The sequence below is a fragment of the Episyrphus balteatus genome, chromosome 1, assembly GCF_945859705.1.
Source record: "Episyrphus balteatus chromosome 1, idEpiBalt1.1, whole genome shotgun sequence".
Classification (NCBI taxonomy): domain Eukaryota; kingdom Metazoa; phylum Arthropoda; class Insecta; order Diptera; family Syrphidae; genus Episyrphus; species Episyrphus balteatus.
Window position 1 is genome coordinate 66,795,270 of NC_079134.1, and position 24,374 is coordinate 66,819,643.

Below are 24,374 nucleotides of genomic sequence, written 5' to 3' on the forward strand. Positions count from 1 at the left end.
ACAACCTAGTCAGCAGACTTTAAATTAAGTTTATCCATGTATAATAATATTTATTTATATCTTATAACTTAGTCATTGTATAAGGTTAGGCCCCCTCTATGCCAACAAAATTTTGTATCTATCAATGAATCTTAGACATAAGTTAATTTTAAGTCAATTGTAAATAACAAGTTCAATAAAAACAAAATTGAATTGAATTGGGAGTTGTTTTTTTTTTGTTGTATATTATGGTGTTTTTTTTTGGAATTAAAATACATAGTCTGCTTCTACACGAAGACGTAGATGCATAAGATGCACAAGATGCACATAAGAGCAAAGGAGAAATCGATCTTTCTCTCTCTCTTGTTCTTATGTGCATCTCGTGCGTCTACGTCTTCCTGTAGAAGTCGTCATATGAAAACAAGAACAAAATAAAACCAAAGAAAATAACTGTCAAATTTGCGTCTTCAAAAAAATAATACGTGTAGAAACGCGTGACGCACCGCAACAAAAATCAAAAGGAAATTGGAAGATGATTTCTGCGCCTTCCGTCTTCGTGTGTTATGCTTCATATGTTATTAATATTAATATTAATTTTTTTTTTTTTTTTTTCAATTCATAAAATGTTTTCCCTAGACCTGTTATCACTATTTTTTTCAGGGAAATTATCCATTTTTGCCTTGTCACACACACAATTACATAAAAAAAATTACTCTCATTATGTTCTTTCACTCCAGAAAAAGGAGTAAAAATTTAGAGTACTCCTTAATAGAGTGAAAGAAAACGACATAAATCTCTCAAAACACAAATTTTTCAAAATCAAGTTATTTTTGGTTTAAGATCAAATATTTGCACTATGTAATACGAATTCAACTTTCAGTTGTCAGCTTGAGAAAAACACTTTTTTCTTTTTTTTTGTTATTTATCTCGGTCAGAAAGGGTTTGCTTCTATTTATGCTATTAAACTAATAATCCAGTCAAATAAGGGTTTCACCTCGGAATGAATGCTAATAGAAATTTTTTTTGCTCAATACCGTCGTTTTGGCATTCTATAACATACCTCAAAAGTCTAGAAAAATCTCATGTCCGCAAGTCACGATTTTCAAGGGCAAAGCGCGAAATGGAGATGTTCAAAATTAGCAATAATAGAAAATGGTACTATATACACATATGATACATGACTTCGAGGTATTTTTTAATGATGATGCCAATGAATGAATGTTTTTTTCATTGCATTTTTTTTATTCTTAATGATAACACTGGTTAACAAAATTAAACTTCTTTTTGTTGCCGAAACAAAAATATACTTTTCTGAAGGTTTTCGGTGTGCTGAACTCGAATCCGAAGTAATAAAAAAAAATAATCACATCCGGTTTTTGAAATATTACCGTTAGAAAATGCAGCACTTCGGACCTTATTCTTTTATATAAGGAAAATTGTTTGAGCATATTTAGTAACTGTTTTTATAGAACTATTTACCACCTTTAAATCTTTCCGATATCTTTTTTACTGCCCGAGATATCCTCAGTTGTTTGGTATTTTTATAAATTTTATAGCGTCATTATCTTCCTTACGATATATGAAGCCAAACCCACTTACTTCAGTTTAAGTAATCTCGGGCAATACAATACGTTTTTTTTGCATTTTCTAACGGATAATATCTCAAAAACAGGAGCTGATTAGTTGTTTTCGACTTCGGATTCGAGTTCAGCACACCGAAAACCTTCAGTATATTTTTGTATATTTTTGTTTCGGCAACAAAACCCTTGTAAACCAGTGTAATAAATATGAAAACCTTCATGCTAAATTTGATTCCTCTACCATTACTTTTAGGGTTTTTCGGTAGTAAGTTTGCAACTGTTATAATAATATGGGTCGACAGATGAAAAACAGGTATAACTTTTTTAGAGACGTCAGATTGTCTTGATTTTAGATTTTCTGGCATCAGCATTAAAAAATACCTCGAAGTCATGTATCATATCGTGGGCACAAAGCCTAAACCACGAATCTGCAAAATTGTAGTTTTGAGAAAAACGGCTTCAAAGTTTAGTAAACTCATGCAATCTAATGGAAACTCGTGCAACGGAAATTGATATTTTATGCTCATAGGCAACAGATGGAGGATTGAGATCAAGGCAGTCAATAGAGGGACCGATAACAAGTGAAATGACGCATTAAAGTGAAAATGTCCAAAAATGCAAATTCGCGGTTTTGGCGTTGGGCCGACGATATGTTTATATTAGAGTGACCGCAAGAAATCGATTTTCGAAATTTGGTCGGGGGAACCAGATAAAATGTTCACCCTTTGCAGATTTTTAGATAGCCAAAATTTAAGCTCCATTGGATAAGTCTAAATGGTGCCGACACTCGCTCAAAGTATCAAAATCTCTGTTTTTTCACTGTTTTGCGAAGAAAATTAACTCTAGCTCGCAAACAGATGGGGCTATTTTCAATATTTATATATCAAATTAAAGGTAGTGTTTTTACACTAAATTTTTTAAAATAGCCCCATTAGAGTGGTCCACGCTTGTATGGGAAAAATAGAATTTTCAAATAAACGTTGGGCCACCCTCAAGTTTGGTTCCACATACTATTGGTATCAGGCACGTAGCCAGGTTGGGGGGGCTTGGGGGGCAGGTACAGTTTAGCCCGGTCGCGGTCGTAATAAAAAAAAACACTTTATGTCTAAAATATATAAGTACGCATTACTATTACTACTACATTTAAGTAGGTGGGGGCTTGTGCCAAATTTCAATTTTTAAGAATCTATTTTCAAAGTTAGTAGGTACCTAACCTATGTACCTACTTTTTTGTATTGATGTCATCTGGAGCTTTTGAGGGGCTTTTAAGAGAGAAAAATTTCAAAGCAGATAGAAATAAGAAATAAATTAAACTAAACTTTAAAGTTCAAGTGCCCTCAACTCCAAATTTATAAAGCGTTTCGCCCAGGTACGACAGTTGGCTTATCAGTTAGATCTGTCATACCCTTACTAAGACGCCTTATTTTGGTCGATGTTTACCGACACTATATAAAACTCACAGCATGAATATACTGTGAATTTTAATGTTCTAAGGGAATTTGTTTAAATTCAGACACTTTGCCCTGATTTTTCAATCGTCAGTTAGACTATCAGAGGAATAAATGTCAATATAAAAAAAACTTTTATTCCTAGAAATAAGCTCTAACTGAGGTTTTTCTGACTATTGAAAAATTGGCCTTTAGAAAAATAAAAACAATTTTAATAATTTTTTATTATTTTTGTTATTTTTCTTCGTTATTAAATTAAACTAATATTATTTTATGAAAATACTTATAACCACTTATCTAGGTACAGTGGCGGTCAAAAAAATAGCAGTGCATCGAAAAATATTTCAAATAAAATATAAAACATAAAAAGAGTTTCGATGTTGGATTTATTTTTTAGTAAAACTATTTTAGATACATTCTAGATTAATTTTTAGTATGAATGAAATTTAATTTATTGCTAATAGCTAAACAATAATCCAAAAACAAAATAAACCTAAAAATTAAGCGGTCAAAATAATAGCAGTGATTTTCTTTTTCTAGTAAATTTAAATAAAACAAAGACACAAAAAGTTCAAATAAACAGTATTTTACTTGGCAAAAGCTAGCATTTGCTCCCTTGACCTTTATTTTTAATTAAAGCTTGGCAAAAACCTTTCATGGGGCCGACAAGTCGCTGAGATCTGTGAGGTGTTTTAGCTCACCAAACCTGGTCAACAACGGTCCATAACTGCCGTTATGTTTGGGTTTTGCTTTATAAACTTCTTCTTTTATATCCTCGCAATGATTCTAGAAAAGATCGAGGTTCAAAGACTAAGCAGTCCACTCCATAAGCTAAATCTTAATGTTTTGAAACCATTGTTTGGCTGCTCTCCTGAAGTAGTTTGGGTTATTATCTTGTTGGAAGCCCCATTTAAGCGGTATTTTGAAGTCGACGTATAGCAGCATACTGTTTTACAAGATATCCAGGTACTACTGCTGGTTTATTTTAGTTTTAATCTAATATAATAGACCAAGTCCAAATTCTTATACTGGACCCTGGAATATTCTCTGGACTGATGAGAGCAAATTGATTCCGCATGGTGGCAAAGGGTCTCGGTAGTACTACAAAACACGAAATATAACCCTAGGTATAGCAGAAAAACTAATAAACACGGAGGATCCAGTACAATGGTTTGGGGGAACTTGTCCTACTACGGACTTGGTCTATTATATTAGATTAAAACTAAAATAAAGCAGCAGTAGTACCTGGATATCTTGTAAAACAGTATGCTGCTATACGTCGACTTCAAAATACCGCTTAAATGGGTCTTCCAACAAGATAATATCCCAAAATACTTCAGGAGAGCAGCCAAACAATGGTTTTAAAACATTAAGATTTAGCTTATGGAGTGGACTGCTTAGTCTTTGAACCTCGATCTTTTCTAGAATCATTGCGAGGATATAAAAGAAGAAGTTTATAAAGCAAAACCCAAACATAACGGCAGTTATGGACCGTTGTTGACCAGGTTTGGTGAGCTAAAACACCTCACAGATCTCAGCGACTTGTCGGCCCCATAAAAGGTTTTTGCCAAGCTTTAATTAAAAATAAAGGTCAAGGGAGCAAATGCTAGCTTTTGCCAAGTAAAATACTGTTTATTTGAACTTTTTGTGCCTTTGTTTTATTTAAATATACTAGAAAAAGAAAATCACTGCTATTATTTTGACCGCTTAATTTTTAGGTTTATTTTGTTTTTGGATTATTGCTTAGCTATTAGCAATAAATTAAATTTCATTCATACTAAAAATTAATCTAGAATGTATCTAAAATAGTTTTACTAAAAAATAAATCCAACATCGAAACTCTTTTTATGTTTTATATTTTATTTGAATTTTTTTTACGATGCAAAACATTTTTAAAACAAATTATAATATAAATAAAATATATAAAAATAATAGGTAATAATGAATAATAATAAATAGAAATAAGAAAATCAGGAAAACTCGTATCATTAGATCTATAAAAAAAATAGGTGATAGATCAATAACCGATACAATTACGTCTTTCGAGCACCGTTGTAACGTATCATGTCTCATGTTGTTCTATCGTTATTTTAATAAGCAATGCTCAGAAAAAATACCTAGTTGCATTCCTCCCCTCCAACAGTTTACCCGTGATACTCGCGCTTCAAGGAATGCCCATCAGTTTACCCTAGAGTCCAATTTCGGACGTACCGTCAAATACAGAGATTCTTTCTTCAGCCGCACTACACGAATGTGGAACGCATTACCCGCTTCTGTTTTTCCATCGCATTTCAAAACTCAGGACTTCAAAACTAATGTTCATCGGTATCTCCTTTCAAACCCCTCCCTATTTTCCTAATGCTCGTACTGTGTTCACCATATTAAGGGTAGACTAATCCCTTTAGTGCGCGCTAATTATAAAAAAAAGACCATAGCTTTATTTGCCCTGAATTTATTTTTACCGATTTATTTAAGAAACTATTGTGTTCGTATTTGTTTTCAAGTTAATGAGCCCATGTTCTTTTACGTATTTTATTTAGTATAAATACATAGGTATTTTAGAAAAATTGGTGCAAACATTTTTTTTGAATCATAGTTTTGGGTTTTGTAAATTTTGTTTAATCATTATATCAAGATATTTTTTTAATATTCGAAAAAAATGGTTCTTTGAAAATTATAATACCTACTATTAATAAATGTCTAAAGAAAAGTGACCAGAAGGTTCTAAAATTTCCAAAAAATTTAAAGAGTATCGAAACAGAGCAAGAAATTTGGTTCACTTAGGTTAGGTTATAGTGGTTGTTGCGCGAAGTACCCAACACACTTAGACCCTTATGGTTGAATTGTGATAACACAAAAGACTATGCAAAATGCACATGATGGACTTAGGACCCACAACCATTATGTGGATCTTTTGATATCATAAAAAAATTCCAGCAAGAATTTCACATCTTATACATCCAAATCAAAGACCCCTCCAAGATGGAAATTATTTTATGATATCAACAGATCCACATACCTACTTAATGGCTGTGTTTTTTTTCGAGTTCGCTGAATCTGTTGGCACTAAAACCAAGACAATTTGACTCCCATGAAAATAGTTTTGCGTAAAAAAAACACCATGCATAATTTGAAATTACGAATCGTCATATAGCAACTCCCGGGGATGGTTTTATGAGAAAAAAAATTCATATTGGTTTATCTACGGTTTTTATTACATTTAGCACGTAGTATGCATCCAGTCTTTATCTTATAACAAAATTGTTCATTACATTTTGAACCAAAAAAAATCAAGATTACCTATAAAATTTAAAAATTGAACTGTTACTAGCACCCTCTTACGCTTAAGATAGCGAATTGAAACTTCACAACGTTAATGTTATAGTGGAACAAATTTAGCGGGTGACCCGACCGAAAATCGAAAAAATATTGTTTGGGCCCCACTAAGCCCATCTGTTTGGGAGCTAGAGCTAATTTTCTTCGCAAAACAGTGAAAAAACAGAGATTTTTGATATTTTGAGCGAGTGTCGGCACCATTTAGACCTATCCAATGGGGCTTAAATTATGGCTATCTAAAAATCTGCAAAGGCTGAACATTTTATGGGGTTCCCCCGAAAAAAATTTTGCTATGGGAGTTGCGATCACTCTAAATCACGCGATTTAATCGCATGATTCACGACTAATATATATATTTTTTTTTGAGATTTTGGCTTGGAGATTTTTGCTAAGGGTATTCTCTCTTTGGAGATTTTGCTGCTGGGGATTTTAGTTTGGGGATTATGTCTTGGGGAAAACGTCACCAACCCCTTATATTAAATGATCTCACAACAATATTCTATTCAAAATATTTGGGCCTATTCTGCAGTTTCTGTTATGAATTTTCTGCTATGAATCATAAAAGATTTAAAAATAAAAGATCTTTTATAATAAGTATTCAGGAGTTCAAACCTTTATAAAAGTCTGTTATGAAACTTTGGAAATGAAATTCTGCTATAAACAAAGCAAACAGGACTTAAATCTCACATGGGACCCGAACAAATGTCATACAGAGTGTAGTGTAGAATTTGGCTCCACATTAAATTCACTTAATTATTAGTTAAAATTAATATTAATTGTAAAAAGTTCTTTCATTTGATTTGCACTCATTTTTCCATTTAAATTTTGGTTCAATTTTGTGCATCAAAGACTTTGAAAAGTAAAAATAAAATATAATAACTATAAGTCCCTAAAAGTGAAAATGCCAAACACTAACCTCAAATTTGGCTTACGTTCCAATCTAGTTCATGTATCTTCCCCGCCTTGCTCTCCATCGTGCTCCCCTTTAACCACTTCTTCTTTGTTAAAACTCTGGGAGAAAATAGAGACTCGCTTGGACGTGCTAAAACAATAACAAATTAAATTGAATCAACTTTTAGGAGGGAATTAAGTGAAATTACACGCACTTTTGATAAACGATTGGATGAAATTGATAACAAGTTTCATAAACAGTATAAATCACTTGAAAAAGATTTCATTGAAAGATGTGGATCTATTAATCACTTGGTTTTTAATTGTGAAAGCAAGCTGGTTAGCTTCGATGACCGCTGCCGTGAAATCGACTCTTTGACCGAAGAGCTTTCAATCTTTAAAGCACAAATGTTTGAAAACGACAACACTCAATTAAAACAACAAATTGATGCACTTGCTAGAAAAGTATTGCTGCGGATCTTGTTCTCCACGGAATTCCTTTTGTTCAAAATGAAAACCTTGGTGAAATTTTTAACAATTTATGCACTAAAATTAACACTTATCCGATTCGGCCAAATTATATTCTACGCACGAAACCACAAAACAACGCTACCACTAGTGCTGTCATCGTTAGACTTCCGCATGAAAACGACAAAAACATTGTGCTTAAGAAGGTAAACGAATACTACAAAACAAATTCCCGATCAATTACTCCGCATGACCTTGGATTTGCACACAGTAATCAATTTGTAAGAGTATATGAAAGCCTAACTAAAAAAAATCATGCTCTCTTTCGAAAAGCCAATGATTTTCGGAGAAAAAAACTTTAGGCTATTGATTATGTAGTTTAGAAAGGAACTAAGACGTTCACGGGTTTTTATTGCAGGAATCGTTCAATGGGTTATAAAAGAAGATAAAACCGCGGAGTGCTATTAAATGAGAGGGTGGAAACTGAAGATAGGGGTGCAAAAGCCCCCTTTTTGGTTTTTTCGATATACCTCGTAAACCAAGCAAAATTTTGATATATTGCACATAAAACTTTTTGTAGAAAATTAAATTTTCTATTGGAATAATGTTTTTTAAAAATTGAAAAAAAAATTTCCATACCAAAATAGTCGAAACAATCATAAAAAAAATATCAAAAAAAAATCTATTTTTTGAGTTTTTTTGTTTTTTTACTTGTACATTTTTTTGGGTTGAGATAGACATAAACGTTGCTCCAAGGAAAAAAAGAAGATTAAATTTCCTTTAAAATGCTGTACTCACTAAATTTTTTCATTGAAAATTAACCGAAGTATGGCCATTTTAATCTAGCTTTTTTTTCGCATTTTTAGTTTTACTCAAGTAAAACAGAAACATTTGAGGGGAAAGTACGATAACATAAGCACCAAGAACTGATAATGAGATTTTGTAGAGGGGTAAAATACAATCATTGTTTACTATGGGAGGGGGGTCAATGTCCCCCCGTTTTGGCAGGAGGGGCAATTTTCTAAAAAAAATACTTAAAATAAAAAAAAAATATTAAAAAACAACGGCAACACTTACAGTTTTGATTGATACTTTTTTCAAAAGCTAGAATTATAAACTTAATATTAATTTTAAAGTGAAAGTATTTTAATCAATTGTTTTTGAAATGCCCGATTTCAAAGTCAAAACTTGTGAAAAAAAAGTTTAAAAAGCACATTGAGTACAATTTTCACAAAGACTGTGGACTTCAATACGAAATTGATCGACAAGGTAAACTGCCTTAATTGATTTCTTATCAAATCATGAAAATCATAATGTTCCTATGCCTTCTACTTTTTGAGAAAATTGAAAAATAGACAAAATACTTTCTTTATCGGAATCACCCTAAAAACTACTAGAAAAGTATATTTTGGTTCTTGTGGAAAAAACCTTGTTGACCAGTGTTATTGAAACTTTTATTATTGAAAGAAATGATAGAGATAGGAAGTGGGAAGAAAAGTGCAGATTTATACATTTAGTAAGGATTGTTGTTTCTTGTGTGGGATGTGGGATTTAATGTGTGAAATGAAATAAGATAAGGATGAGAATTTAATTTGGAGTAAAGACCACACGTAATTGTTATTATAAGATAAGGGTATAGAGGATAGTATAGACATAGAGGATGTGTACATAACCTCCCCCCTTAGAAAGGAAATTGTAAGAAATTACAAAGAAATTACATATTTTATACATAGGTACTTAATCTAATATAGTTATTTTACAATTTCTGAGTATATAAAATTTTTAATTACATATTTTATACATATGTAGGTAGGTACTTAATCTAATATAATTATTTTACAATTTCTGAGTATTTTCATATAAAATTTTTTCTAATCGTTTGTAGAAAATCCTTGCAAAATTTCTCTCTCATTGGAGTTGGAGTAGGTATGCGGAGCGATGTGAAGTCGAGGATTGTATGGCAAAGAAATTTCTTCCGAAACCCACATGTTTGATTTTATTTTATAATTATTGTAAATTTTAACCAAACATGGGTCATTTTGATTGTGTCGACAACATATAAGCTGGATTAGTATGAAACATCCACTGCAGGATAAACAGTAGAGTATAATAATGCTTGCGACTGCACTGACTAAGAATTGCATAGCCATTTTAAACCATCCGTTGTTAGCTTTTTGGATGTGATCATTGAAAAGTTTTACCATGTTCTCTTCTATTTTGTTTATTTGACTGGATGCTGTTTTAATTCATCAAGGCCTATATTGGAAAGATTTATTGGGGATAGAAATAGTTTTGACTTGTTTTTTGAGTTTAATTCACCACAGCAATCGTCTTCAAAAATTGGTATGTCTGGAAATATATTGTTTTATTCAGTCGATATTTTTGTAGTTGAAATAATTTGATGAGATGCTGAACATGCTCGGCAATCAGGCTGCAGTTTAAATAATCCTATTCCTTTTATGATATCATCTTTAATGTCTTCATCTTTGCAGCTGATGGTGATAAGTTCTTCTTGAGGACTCACGAAGATCCAAATGTTTCAGATGATGCCAAATTGAAATGTATCCTTGTAATATTTTCGTATTGCATTGTTCTGGTATATTTTTATTTAGTGTTGTAATTAGTTTTGTTTCGCAAGTTGGTGAAGTTGTAGTGGATTTTATAATATTATTTTCACAAATAGTCTTATCATAATAAATATTTTTACAATTTGATTCTTTATCATCAATTGTTATATATGATAGCTTATTTACAGATATTGCTAAATAATTGGCTGAAGGATTGATAAAAATAAAAGAGTTATTTCTTAAAGGAACTGGGAGTGGATGTAATTTATATAGATTGAACTCTGTGTATGTAACCAAAGGAGTTTGTATGACAAAAACTTATTTGTTTTCGTTATAAAAAGCTTTTAATTTTGATATTTCAATTAGTTTAAAAGAATTGTCGTATTCCAAAGGCAATGGAAATGATTTTCCATTATTTAAACGACGAGTATTGTTTAATAATTCATCAATAAACCGTTTAGGTGTGATAATAGTAGGGTGTAATATGTTTGTTTTTGAAAATAATATTGCAGATAAAGTTAAATCATATTGTTCGTTACATTCATTTATGAGATATGTATGTTAGAAATGTCATATTAAAGAATTCATTAAATTTGATAATGTTATCATTTAGTATATTTTCTGATACCTTTAAGGTATTTATTGTGTCATTAAAATTTGCAATAGTTGTTTTAATAATATGCATTTGATCTTTAAGAATGTATTTAATTGAAGAATCGTCTCTTTCAAGGTTATTAATTGCATTCATATAATTTTGAGCGTCATTGTACCAAACAACCAATTAAGGGCGTAACCTCCACCATTGAATATTCCTCTCTTGGATCTTTTCTTTTTTAGTAATTGAGATAATGTTTCTTCTTTGAGAATGAGGTTATTAAATTGTAAGAAAATTCAGTGATTGGTTACAATTATTTAAAAATGTAGATTCGCAAAATAATTTTGGTTGTTTTGTAGATAATGAAAATGAAAAACTATCACTGAATACATTCATCAAACTATGTAAACATTGTATATCTTGAGAAACGTCATCTAATGAATTATTTAATAAAGAAAATTGAAACGATTTCCGAAAACTCGTATACATTAAACATTAATTTAAAATTTTAAATAAATAATAACACACATTAAATTTGAGTTTTCAATATAATTTTTATTTTGGATGCATTTCGAGCGGACTTCCACTCATCTTCAGCAACACGATTAAATATACATAAAATGGTCAAAGTCTAATTTTAAACATAAACAAATCATTACATAGTCATTTTATTATATTTTATGGTGGAGAAAGCAGGAAGATCTTCTCTTGTACGAGTGGCGTGAAACAAAAAATTATTTTAAGAGAGAGTCAAAGTAAACAGAAAAAATCTGACTGTATATTGCCTTTGTCTATGTTCAAAGCTGTATTATCTTTGCATATATACATGCTTTCATATGCGTCTAACTTCCTCTCGTCGTTTATGCATTTAACAAGGTGCACTTCACTTGAAGACACTGGTAGGTGTTGTTGCTCCAATACGTGTGATGCGAAAGCCGATTTCCTTGGCTCGTTGTTGATAACGTATTGTTTGTGTTCACAGTATCGCCTCTTAATTGATCTTTTGGTTTGACCATAATATTTTCTACTGCAAACACCACAGGAAATTTGATAAATACCTGCTTTATCCAACGGATCTGTTTTATCTTTTAAGGTGTTAAGATGGTTTTTTAATTTAAAAGGGTTAGAAAAAACCATTTCCATGTTGTTTCTTTTAAAAGTGGTCTTTAGTTTGTTCGTTATTGTTGGTGCAAAAGTGATAGAAACACGTTTAAGATCATCTTTTTTGTCAATCTTTTTGTTTTGTTCAAATAATGTCGATTGGTTTTCATTTGTCTGTTTGTGTGCATGTTTGCGAATAATGTTGTTAATAATTTCTTCACTGTAGCCGTTTGTTTTAGCTACTTTTTTAATGTATTCGTACTCCTGAATGTAATTTGTCAAAGACAGAGGCAAACTTACTAAACGGTGTGCGAGTGAGTGAAACGCAGCCAATTTATGTTGAATTGGTGCATATGAATCGCTTGGAATGTATCGTAGAGTACTTGTTGATTTATGATGTACCGCAATTTCAATTTTGTTTTGGATTCTCTGTAGAGTGAGATCCAAAAAAGTCAATTTTTGTTCATTTTCAACCTCACAAGTGAAATTAATTTCGGGGTACTAATGAATTATGTCTAATAAAGTCATTCTAATTTATAACTTACTTTGTACATCTTCTCTTTTCCACAGGTTATGGGCCTTTAAAGTCACGATTTAATTTTTTTTCAATTAATATTTCAATAAAATAAATGTACAATTATAAAATTTAGAAATTGTTTAAAATAACAAAATAATGTTTTGTAAATAATTGTACGCGATTCGACAGTTTTTTGTCGATTAATATCCTGATAGGTAAGAAATGGCTTCATCATCGATCTCATTTCCATTCGAGAAGTTGCGTGGTCACGAGAACTTCGACACATGGAAGATGGAAGCGAACTGCGAAGTCATACCTGGTTATTAGACACTGCTGGAAGATAATCGAAACAGAATTACCTGCAGCTCCGAACGACAAAGATTTGGAATTGAATGAGCGTGCATTAGCTGAGATAACCTTAATGATTGATCCAAGTAACTTTGCACATATCGCAAAATGTACTGAGGCAAAAAATGCTTGGGATGCTATGGTTTCAGCGTATGATGACAGTGGTTTAACGAGAAAAGTTGAATTGCTAAAACAATTGGTACAACTCAAGTTAACCGAATGTGAATTAATGCAAGAATATATCAATACGATGGTACTAACGTCACTCAAAGTTCAAAGTGCCGGCTTAAATATTGACGATGAATTGACAGCATCTCTCATGCTTGCTGGGCTGCCTGATGACTTTCGAGCACTGGTTTTGGCAGTGGAAAATTCCAAAACGAAGCTTTCTGTGGACGTCGTAAAAAACTTACTGCTCCAAGATGTAAAGTTTGATAACAAAGGTACTGATAGCGCACTTTACACAAAAAAGAAAGCAACTATAACAAAATATCGTTGCCATACGTGTAAGCAGGTTGGTCATTTTAGCAAATCTTGTCCGAATAGAAACAAGAAGTCAAGCAGTAGCAGCGACAAAAATAGGAGAGATAAAGTTTTATTTGCTTCTCTGTTTGTCAACAACAAAAGTTCTTCAGACTGGTTTGTTGATCCAGGAGCTACGACTCATATGACAAATGAAGAAAATTTGCTGTTCAATAAAAAACAGCCGGTCACAAACAAAGAAGTCATCGTTGCAAATAATCACAAAATATCTGTGAAGTGTTCTGGAGACGTAAAATTAACTTTGGAAAATAAAAAGTTCAATGCTGTGTTAAAAAACGTCGAGTACTTACCTGAACTATGTGCTAACCTCCTTTCAGTGCGACAGATGACTAAAAATGGCAACAAAGTGGTATTTGAGCATGACATTTGTAAAATCTATGATGATGAAAGCAATTTAATTGCTACAGCAACTGCTATAAATGATTTGTATCGTCTAAATTGTGAACCTAGAGCACATAACGAACAAGCACTGTCAGTGGCGAATTCATATGATTTGTGGCATCGTAGGTTAGGTCATATTTGTGCCAATAACCTAACCAAAGTAATGAATTCTTCATCGGGTCTCAAATTCTCCGCGGCGAATAATGAAAAATGCACTGTTTGCATTAAAGGTAAACAAACTCTTGCACCTTTTAAAGACACTGGAACTCGAGCAAATAGTCTTCTTGATTTAGTGCATTCTGATGTCATGGAACCGCTGAAGTCAAAATCAATTTCTGGTAAAATTCGTCGACGACTTTAGTCGCAAAGTGTTTGTGGTGCCCATTAAGCAAAAATCTAATGTGTTTGGCGAGTTTGTGAGGTTTAAGAACCTAGTTGAAAATCAGTGCTCAACGAAAATCAAAGTGCTCCGAACTGACACGGCACTGAGTATACTGGAACTGTTTTCAAAAGGTTTTTGGAAAATAATGGTATTTTACACCAAAAAACTGCTGTCTATACGCCCGAACAGAATGGCGTTGCGGAACGTATCAACCACTATAATTGAAAGGGTGCGTTGTATGCTGTTAGATTCCGGTTTAAGCAACAAGTTCTGGGCAGAAGCAAACACAACTGCAGCCTTCTTGGTGAATCAAGTACCTTGTAAAAACAACGATTGTTCACAAGGAGAAATTTTGTCAAGCCGAAAGCCAGATTTGGGACACCTTCGTATCTTTGGCTGCAAAGCCATGGCGCACGTTCCCAAAGAAAAGCGGACTAAACTAGAAGCAAAATCAGTAGAGTGCATTCTACTTGGGTATAGTACAGAATCGAAAGCTTATCGATTGTTTAATCCTTTGACGCAGAAAATAATAACGAGTCGAGATGTCATATTTATGGAATCAGATAGCAAGGTAACTTCAAATGAAAACAACAATGTTAATACTTTTGTTTCACCCTTAGTTGAACTCTCGGACGATGAAGAGAACTCCATTGTCAATTCAGGGGAAGAAGTATTACAAGAATTGCCATCCTCTAGTTTGAAAGCTGAACCCCATGAAACTTCATCCAATCATGATACTATTACGAGTGATCATTCAGACTATGATGATGCTGATGACCAAACATTTGTTCCGATTGAATATGTGACTATCCCAGAAGATGAAAACATGATGCGGCGTTCTGAAAGAATTATGAATCTGCAGAGGCCAAACTACAATTTTGTAGCAACAGATCAAATTCTATGTGACCCTGGAAGTCCCAAAGAAGCTTTATCGAGTTGTGATGCCAAGCTGTGCAAAAACGTGATGCAAGAAGAGTTTGACTCATTGCTTGCAAATGAGACCTGGACCTTAACTGAGTTGCCGCCTGGTAAGAAGGCGATTAGTTCCAAATGGGTGTACAAAACTAAATTTAACACTGAAGGTAAACCCATTCGACAGAAGGCAAGGTTGGTCGTGAAGGGTTTTGTCAGCAAAAAGGGATCGACTACACGGAGACCTTCGCATCTGTGGTGAGGTACACATCAATCCGCTATTTGTTGGCTTTAGCAGCAAGAAATGATATTCTTGTGCATCAGATGGATGCTGTTACGGCATTTTTAAACGGTGAGTTAAAAGGAGACATTTATATGACTCAGCCAAGCTGTTTTGAAGATGGTTCCGATCGAGTATGTAAGCTGCGTAAATCTCTCTATGGACTCAAGCAATCCAGTAGAGTGTGGAATGAGAAGCTCAATAATGTTCTGATAAATATGGGCTTAAGTCGCAGCGATGTCGATCAGTGCATATATTTTCATTATTCTGGAGAGCAGATGTTATTCATTGCCATTTATGTCGATGATGTCCTCATTTTCTCGAACTCACTTGAACTGGTGAATAATTTGAAGAATGAGCTGTCAAAAAACTTCAAAATGAAAGATATGGGCGAAGTCTCATCAGTTTTGGGCATAAGGATTCAGCGAAGTAAGTCGTCATTAAAAATCGATCAATCTCAGCATATTTCAGATATTTTGAGACGCTTCAACATGGATGACTGCAACCCTGTCTCCACGCCGTTAGACCTTAATCAAAAGCTGTCTTCAGATATGTGCCCCAAAGATGATAATGAAAAACAACGAATGAAGGATGTGCCTTATATGCAGGTGCTATATCATGGGCTACGAAACGTCAACGAACTGTCGCGCTTTCTTCGACCGAAGCTGAGGTTATGTCAGTTGTTGCTGCTAGCCAAGAGTCTGTCTGGCTTAAACTCCTGGAAGGTGAGCTATCTCCTGATAAACAAAAAACAATGGTACTTCATTGCGACAGTAAGAGTGCTATCCACATAGCTTCAAATAACTCTTATTCGCCAAGAACAAAACATGTCGATATCAAGGCAAAATTTATTCGCGAAAACTTAGAGAATTCAGAAGTCAAACTGCAATACCTTCCAACAGATCAGATGCTAGCAGATATTCTCACAAAGGCGTACCTACAGCAAAACAAATTTATCTTGCTAATAATTTTGGTTTAAAGTTATATGTAAAGTATTTTCTATATTTTTAAAGAACTTTATTTGGTTCATTACATATACTTATACATATTTATATATTAAATACCTTTCCCATATTGTTTAAATGAATTATATAGTTAAATAACTTTCAGACAATATTTACATCTTTAAATTAAGATTTAATTGTTAACCTTTTTTTGTATAATTAAAAACGAATTATTTTAAAATAATGAATAGTTCTTCAGGGAAGGTGTTGAAAATGAAAAACTATCACTGAATACATTCATCAAACTATGTAAACATTGTATATCTTGAGAAACTCCATCTAATGAATTATGTCTAATAAAGTCATCAGGGGCGTATACAGGATTTCTTCTTAAGGGGGGGGGGTTCATGCCAAACTTTTTTTACAAAAGTTTTAATAGTAGGCATAAACTTGAAAATGTGCTATTTGAATTAAAAATATTAAAGTTTGTTCGTTTTGCATATCGAATCGAGCAGTTCCGAAGAGTTCTAAGAATAACCAAACAAAAACGTTGTGTGATTCGTTTGCTTTTGTTTAGGGTTCAACCTTAAGTCTAACCAATTAAGACCATCCTGTCCTTAAAGTACAGTGTAATGTATAGGCATAGGATTTTCATACACTTAAAAACGAAAAATATGCGCTCAAAATATACTCTTAAAAAAAAAATATGCACTTTAAATATGCTTTTGAGGCCACATGAAAATTTAATCTTAAATAATCCAATTTATCATTTGAGCGTGTTTTTTATGAGTTTGGACAACGTTGATTTGCCAGTTTTGCACAGCATTTGCTTACGTTTTTGACTTTTTTCCAATTGACTTTCAGTCACTTTTAGTCAAAAATTTTAAGCGTGAAATTTCGTTATTTTTGCCAATTTTTGCGAAAATATGTACGAAAAACATGCATTTATTTCCAAAATATGTCAAAATATGCACAAAAAAAATGCTAATAAATGCAAAATATGCACTAACGATTGATTGCCATTTTAAAGAAAATATCCTGATTCGTGTACATACTTCGTTGCCATGCTTCCGAGGTGTTTCTAAAAAACATTCATTTGCATGGAAACCCGATCCCTAGTAATGTACAAGTCCTTCGATTCAATAATTTACCTTTAAACAACTCTGCATTGTTTTCCGCAAGTCCAGAATTATTTTATAAGTTAAAATAAAAATAATTTTAATTTAATAACACTGGTAACTTTCGAATTAATTGTATTCCTAACCTCAGGCAAACGAATCGCAAAGTTTTTCCAAAAAAATTGTGTTTGAAAATATAATTTTTTTTAAATTTTGTTATTGTACGCGAATTTTTATTTTTTTTTTAAGACGAGGGGGTTACTGGATTCAAATAGGTACCTCTGTGAAAATAGTAAAGACAAAAAAATATTTTTGTCGTAACAGAAAATATTATACAAAATTATGCTAGTTTTAGGGTAGATATTTTTTTCGAAATTTCAAACGCCAATACTAATTAAAGAAATGTTTTAGATCACTCACTAAGGATTTTACAACTTTCGGCTCTGATTTCGTCAGCTTTGAGGTATTTATCGGCGGTTTAAAATATAAAACATATTCAGTTATATTTATTAGATTTTGGTCATTCTTATTTATAACCTACTTCGTACATCTTCTCTTTTCAACAGGTAAAATATGACTGATTAAAAAAACTAATGGAATCCATGCATTTGTTGCAGCAATGTGAAAAACTTAAGATTTCACAGTAAAATAATTTATTAAATTAATAGGCTTTTTTTGCACTTTGGTACCAATAACTTGCTAGTAACTCTAGATTTGATAAAAACTTTTACCATTCTGCAATCCCCTTTGGACGCGCATATTTTTAAAAAAGTTGGCCACCTACGTTCCTATGGATTTTTTTTATACCACAGGTGTTTGAAAATTTTCATAAAATATTTTTTTTTTACATTTTGCATCGAAATACTAATTTCAAAATTTTTTTAAAGAAAAGATGCAAAAGTTATAAAAACTGTTAACTTCTTATGTAGTGAGCCAATTATTGTAGAAAATTATAAAAATAAGAAATTTATAAAATTCATTCATTCGTGGTTGTGGTTAAAGAAAACGTAAGATGATGAAATTTAAAGTACACTGAACGAAAAAAAACTAATATTTTCTAAACTGGTTGCGATAGAAACTTTTTCTATTCGGTTTCAGAACAGTTTTATATTGAAATTTCTAAATAGCTTCTAATTTTGTCTGATAGTATGATATATCCAAAAATACAATCGTTTCGTATGTGTCACTATAGAATTGGACTGTTCCAAGTTTCTCGTAAAAGATACCGCTACTTGTATTAATTTTAGCGATTCCGTATTTTCCCATATCTGCAGATGTTAATTCCAAGATGTAGATCATGAGAGTATAGACCAATTTCATGATGGACCTGAAAAAGGTTTCAATCGATTTGAATGCACTTTTACAATTTTGTTACCAATTTTAATAGAATAATTTTGTTTTGCGTGTATTTTAATTATACTGTAGGGACCTGTTTATTTTTTATCTTATTTGTTGGATTGTTTATTTGCCAAGTAAACCTTGTCGTTTACTTTAAAATTTATAGGGTCAGCATTTTTATCATATTTTGGTTTAGATTTAAATTTGGAATCATTTAAATTTTCTCTGGCAATCTGATGGGTTTTATTAAGACGATATTTTAATTGATCGTAGTATGAGCCATATGTATATTTCAAATCTGGGTTTGAGGTTGTGGAAGCTGGGAGAATGGCCTTATGACCAAAAAGTAACTCATATGGATTGTATTTGGAAGAAGAATGAACATGTGTATTGTAGGCAAACATTGCTATTGGAACATATTTGTCCCAATCAGTTTGTCTTGAATTGATATAGTGCTTAAGATAGTAATTGAGAGTCGAATGGGATCTCTCTAATGCACCATTACTATGGGGATGGTATGCAGTGGTTATGAAATGTTTTATCTTAAAAATTTTTAGCACATCTTTGATTAGGTTTGAGTTGAATTCGGTTCCTTGGTCAGAAAGAATAGACTTTGGAATTCCGAACTGTGAAATGAATAATATTAACTTATTAGCAACTGTGGTTGCAGTATGTATAGGTATGGGAATCGCATATGAAAACTTAGTTAAATCATCTTGCATTGTCGAGATGTATGTATTTGTTTCCATCTTCGGTTAACGGAAGGGACCTACGATATCTATTGCTAGTTTTTCAAAAGGTTGTGAACTAGTACTGGTAATTTCCATTGGAGCTTTTCTTAATCTTCGTTCTGTTTTGTTCCGATTACATGAATCACAAGATTTTAAGCATTCTATGAAATCCACAATGACGTGATGTCGGAATGTCATGATTTTCTTTCAGAATTTGTGGAATTTGTTCCGGATTTGGATTTACTATGATATTCATATATATAGTTATTTTAATTTTTTAATTACGGGAAACATAAATAATTATGTCTCGACATTTTTCATATTTAAATTGGTTGCATTGATCAACCGGATTTGGTAAAGAAATTGTATTTGTTTTTTTTCTTTCGAGTTCGATTCTTAGATTTTGTATAGTGTAAAAAAAATCTGAATACAGGGGCTTGTCAAAGAAATTTTGATTTATAAAACAATGGAAAAACATTTGTTCATTTTCTGCAGTGGTCGTGAAATTAGAAAATAACTCGTGTGGAGTATTTTTAATTAATTCTGAGTTAATAGATTTAGAGAGTATTTCTTCTGTATAATTATTTTCATTTTCGATATCTAAGGCTGTGATGTATGCTATGGTTGATTTTGAATCAAGAATATTGTCATTACATTCACTGAAATCGAATATCTTTGGTAAAAGTGAATTATAATGGAATTTTACGTAATCATTAAATGTTTCTTTAATCTCAAAATGAAATATAGGGATTCTGGAAAGACAATCAGCATTTGAGTTGATTCGACCTGGTTTGAATTGAATTAGATGTTCGTATTCTTTTAACCTCAATCGCCATCTAATTAATTTAGATCCAGGATCCTTCACATTGAATAACCATAGAAGTGGTCGATGATCGGTTACGATCGTAAATTTTTGACCATAGAGACACGGACGGAAATGTTGTATAGACCAGACTATAGCGAGTAATTCGCGTTCGGTAATGCTGTAATTTGATTCAGTGTGATTAAGAGTTCTACTAGCATAAGCTATAGGAAGGTCAGATTTTCAATCTTGCATTTGGCTAAGTACTAATCCAATCGCAAAATTGGATGCGTCGGTAGTAAGAATAAATTGCTTAGAAAAATCTGGGTATTGTAGAATTGGACTTAAAGTAAGTTTAAGTTTTAAAGCTTCGAAAGCATTTTCTTGTTCTTGAGTCCATTTATACGGAATTTTTTTTTTTAAAGCTTAGTTAAGGGTTTAGTCAGTAAAGAAAAATTAGGAATGAAGCGTCGGTAGTAACCAGCTAGACCTAAGAATGATTTAATTGATTTAGTATCCTTTGGAACGGGAACATTTTTAACTACTTCAGTTTTCTTAGGATCAGGTTTAACACCCTTATCGCTTATAATGACCTAGATAATTTACTTCTTTCCTTAAGAACTCGCATTTTTCTATTTGTAGTTTGAGATTATTTTTCCTAACATCAGAGATCGAACTTGCATATATTACTCATACAATGTCATCTAAGTAAACGAAACATTGAAGTCCTTGTAAGCCTGTTAGAATTGTATTCATTAAGGGCCCAGCCCATAGAATCCGTTGCGTCAATCATCCGTTGAAGTTGAAGGATGGGACAGAAAAGGGTGACCCATAGAATTCGTCGTATGACGGATTGCTTTTTGACAGCTCACTTCAAATTCCAAGGTGTGTTCGATATTTTATCGCTGAATGTGCACTAAGGAAGTTCTGACGGAAGAAATTTTTAACTTTTATTGTTGTTCTTTTTTTTAATAAAATAAAATGCGCGACTAGATTTCATGTAGGTACTTGCTCTTCAGTTTAAAACAATTTTTTATAACAAATTATGAGTTGTAGGTGTGACTTTGGCATAGTAAAATTGAACTCTACAACAAAATTTGAGTATTTAATTGATATAATTTAATAGATATATCATTAAATGTTACTTTTATTAAATTTTCTTTACTAATATATAATAAAAGTTCACAATTCAGAAAATCGGAGAAGAAAAGAACACAGTCCTGAAATTCCCCGGTGTGCACTCAGAAACAGAAAATCGAACTAATCTATTGTTGACAACCAATGTCAAAGGATACGACGGATGAAAAAGTAGAAAGTTGGGCTACTTCTTCCACCAAATCCTTCCGTCTCCGTCCGATCCGTCGCTTATGGGTCGCTTCCCATAAGAACGTGTGTATTTTATCGAGCTGTCAGTCAAAAACTTCGACGCAACGGACGCAACGGATTCTATGGGTCGGGCCCTTTAGTCTTTGAAAGCAGGCTGGAGCATTTTTAAGGCCAAAGGGCATACGAACGAATTCTCAATGTCCTGTTGGTGTGGAAAATGCTGTTTTTTGCGAATCATTAGAGTTCATTTGGATTTGATGAAATCCAGATGCCAAATCTAATGTCGTGAAATATTTCGCATGACTCAGTTGGTCAAGGATTTCATTTATGTTCGGTAATGGATACGAATCTCCTACCGTGACATTATTGAGTTTTCGGTAGTCTATGACTACTCTCCATTTTTTCTCACCTGAAGCACCGGGCTTCTTGGGGACATTCCATAAAGGAGCCGACCATGGTGATACTGAAGGTCTAATGATACCTTGTTTAAGCATTTTAGAAAGTTAACATTTCACTTCATTTTTGTGAACTTCTGGATACCTGTATGTCTTTGCGGCAATAGGCACATTATTTCCAGTATTTATTGAATGCCTAGTAGCATCAGTACATGATTAGAATTCACCATCTAAGTGAAAGATGTCATTGAATTCTTCGCATAACGCGTAAACTGAATCTTTTTCTTCTTTATTAAGATGTGAAAAACGTAAATTGCTTCTTAATGTTTCTAATCGTTTCGAATACGAGGATTTATTGTTATTTAGACTAAAAGCGAATGCAGATTTAGGTAGAGGTTCAAGATTTAGAGATAATTGCTTAACTGCACATATTTTATTAGTTGTATTAAGAATTGAGGCATAAGCTTTATTGAATTTGTTTACTTTTGTAATGTCTGTAGATAAATTAACACCTCTACAAAATTCCGTTTCAGGTAGGTAATATTCCTTTAAATATATGAGGGTTAGCTATATCAATTTCTACTAGGGTTTCACTTCTAGGACTTAAAAAATACATTCACGGTGGGCAGGAAGCATCGATAGGTATCACAAAAATGTCGACAAAAACTGCAAAATGGGTTGTATTTGTTGATTATTATACGTCCAAAATCCGTTGGAATTGAAATCCTAGCTGCTCCTTTTCAAAAGTTATTCATATTTTTGTATTTCTAATCCGGACAATTTGGAATACAAATCAAAAGTTCTTAGGCAACAAGAATTGATAACGGTTTTTTGTAGAGGAGTTTAATACAATGATTTTTTACTATGGGAGGGGGGGTCCATCTCCCCCCGTTTAGGCGGGAGGGGCAATTTTCTAAAATATCACGTTAAATAAAAAAAAAATTATTAAAAAACAACGGCAACACTAACAGTTATGAATGATACCTTTTTCAAAAGCCAGAATTGTACACTTGATTCTAATTTTTAAATCAATACATTACAATTAATTGTTCTCGAAATAATCAACTTCAAAGTCAAAATTTGGGAAAAAAGTTGAAAAAAAAAACACATTAAATACAATTTTTACCAAGATTGTACATTCAAATATGATATAATCAATGAAATAAACTGCCTCAATCAATTTTTTATCAAATACTTAAAACCATATGCTTTTATGCCTTATAATTTCCGAGAAAATTGAAAATAAGAAAATTACCTTTATATCAGATTTTCATTTTCTTAACTATTTTCGCCAATATGAACAGCTTTTTAACTTAAAAGTATCATGCCTGACTCACTTCGCGGGTTCTCAGGATTAAAATTTTTTTTTTGGGTCCTCTGTTCCGCTAAGACAACTTCGTTGCTTCGCTTAGGCCATTTGAAATTGGTCCTAAGAATCTCGCGATTATTTTTATAAAAATGGTTAAGATATGAAGTTAAAGGCTTATCAAAGTGAGATGGCTAAGAGGGGGGCTGGGCATGCTGCCCCCCTGCAACCCCCCAGCTTGGACACACTATAGGATTGATTTGGGGTGGGGTCAAGGTTGGGTATGTACAAAGTTTCTTTTGAATTCGAAAAAACTTTTAAATTCTGAAGAAAATTTGCCTTCACCCAAACTCGCACCCACCCCAAATCCTATAAAACCAAGGGGGTTGCAAGGGAGCATACTGCTTGCAAGCATTATGTTTATTTAAACACGAAAACAGCTAAAAAATAGCAATCCGTTAAAAAGGAAGTTTTTTAATTTTCAATTTTCTCAAAAACTAGAAAGCATAGAAGCATATAATTTTCAGAATGTAATTATAAATTAATTGAGGCAGTTTATTTCACTGATTTATTTTGCATTTAAATTCACATTCTTGGTAAAAATAGTATTTAAAGTGTTTTTTTTTTCAACTTATTTCCCAAATTTTGACTTTGAAGTTGATTATTTCGAGAACAATTAATTGTAATGTATTGATTTAAAAATTAGAATCAAGTGTACAATTCTGGCTTTTGAAAAAGGTATCATTCATAACTGTTAGTGTTGCCGTTGTTTTTTAATAATTTTTTTTTTATTTAACGTGATATTTTAGAAAATTGCCCCTCCCGCCTAAACGGGGGGAGATGGACCCCCCCTCCCATAGTAAAAAATCATTGTATTAAACTCCTCTACAAAAAACCGTTATCAATTCTTGTTGCCTAAGAACTTTTGATTTGTATTCCAAATTGTCCGGATTAGAAATACAAAAATATGAATAACTTTTGAAAAGGAGCAGCTAGGATTTCAATTCCAACGGATTTTGGACGTATAATCAACAAATACAACCCAACTTGCAGTTTTTGTCGACATTTTTGTGATACCTATCGATG

The 24,374-nt window shown here is 32.5% G+C and overlaps 1 protein-coding gene across 3 annotated transcripts in view; it reads right to left on the reverse strand.

Annotated features, from left to right (window-relative positions):
- The window catches only part of LOC129905672 (leucine-rich repeat-containing protein 15), a 364,926-nt gene that overhangs the window by 279,471 nt on the left and 61,081 nt on the right, over positions 1-24,374 (reverse strand). The gene's annotated exons all lie outside the window — the stretch shown is intronic.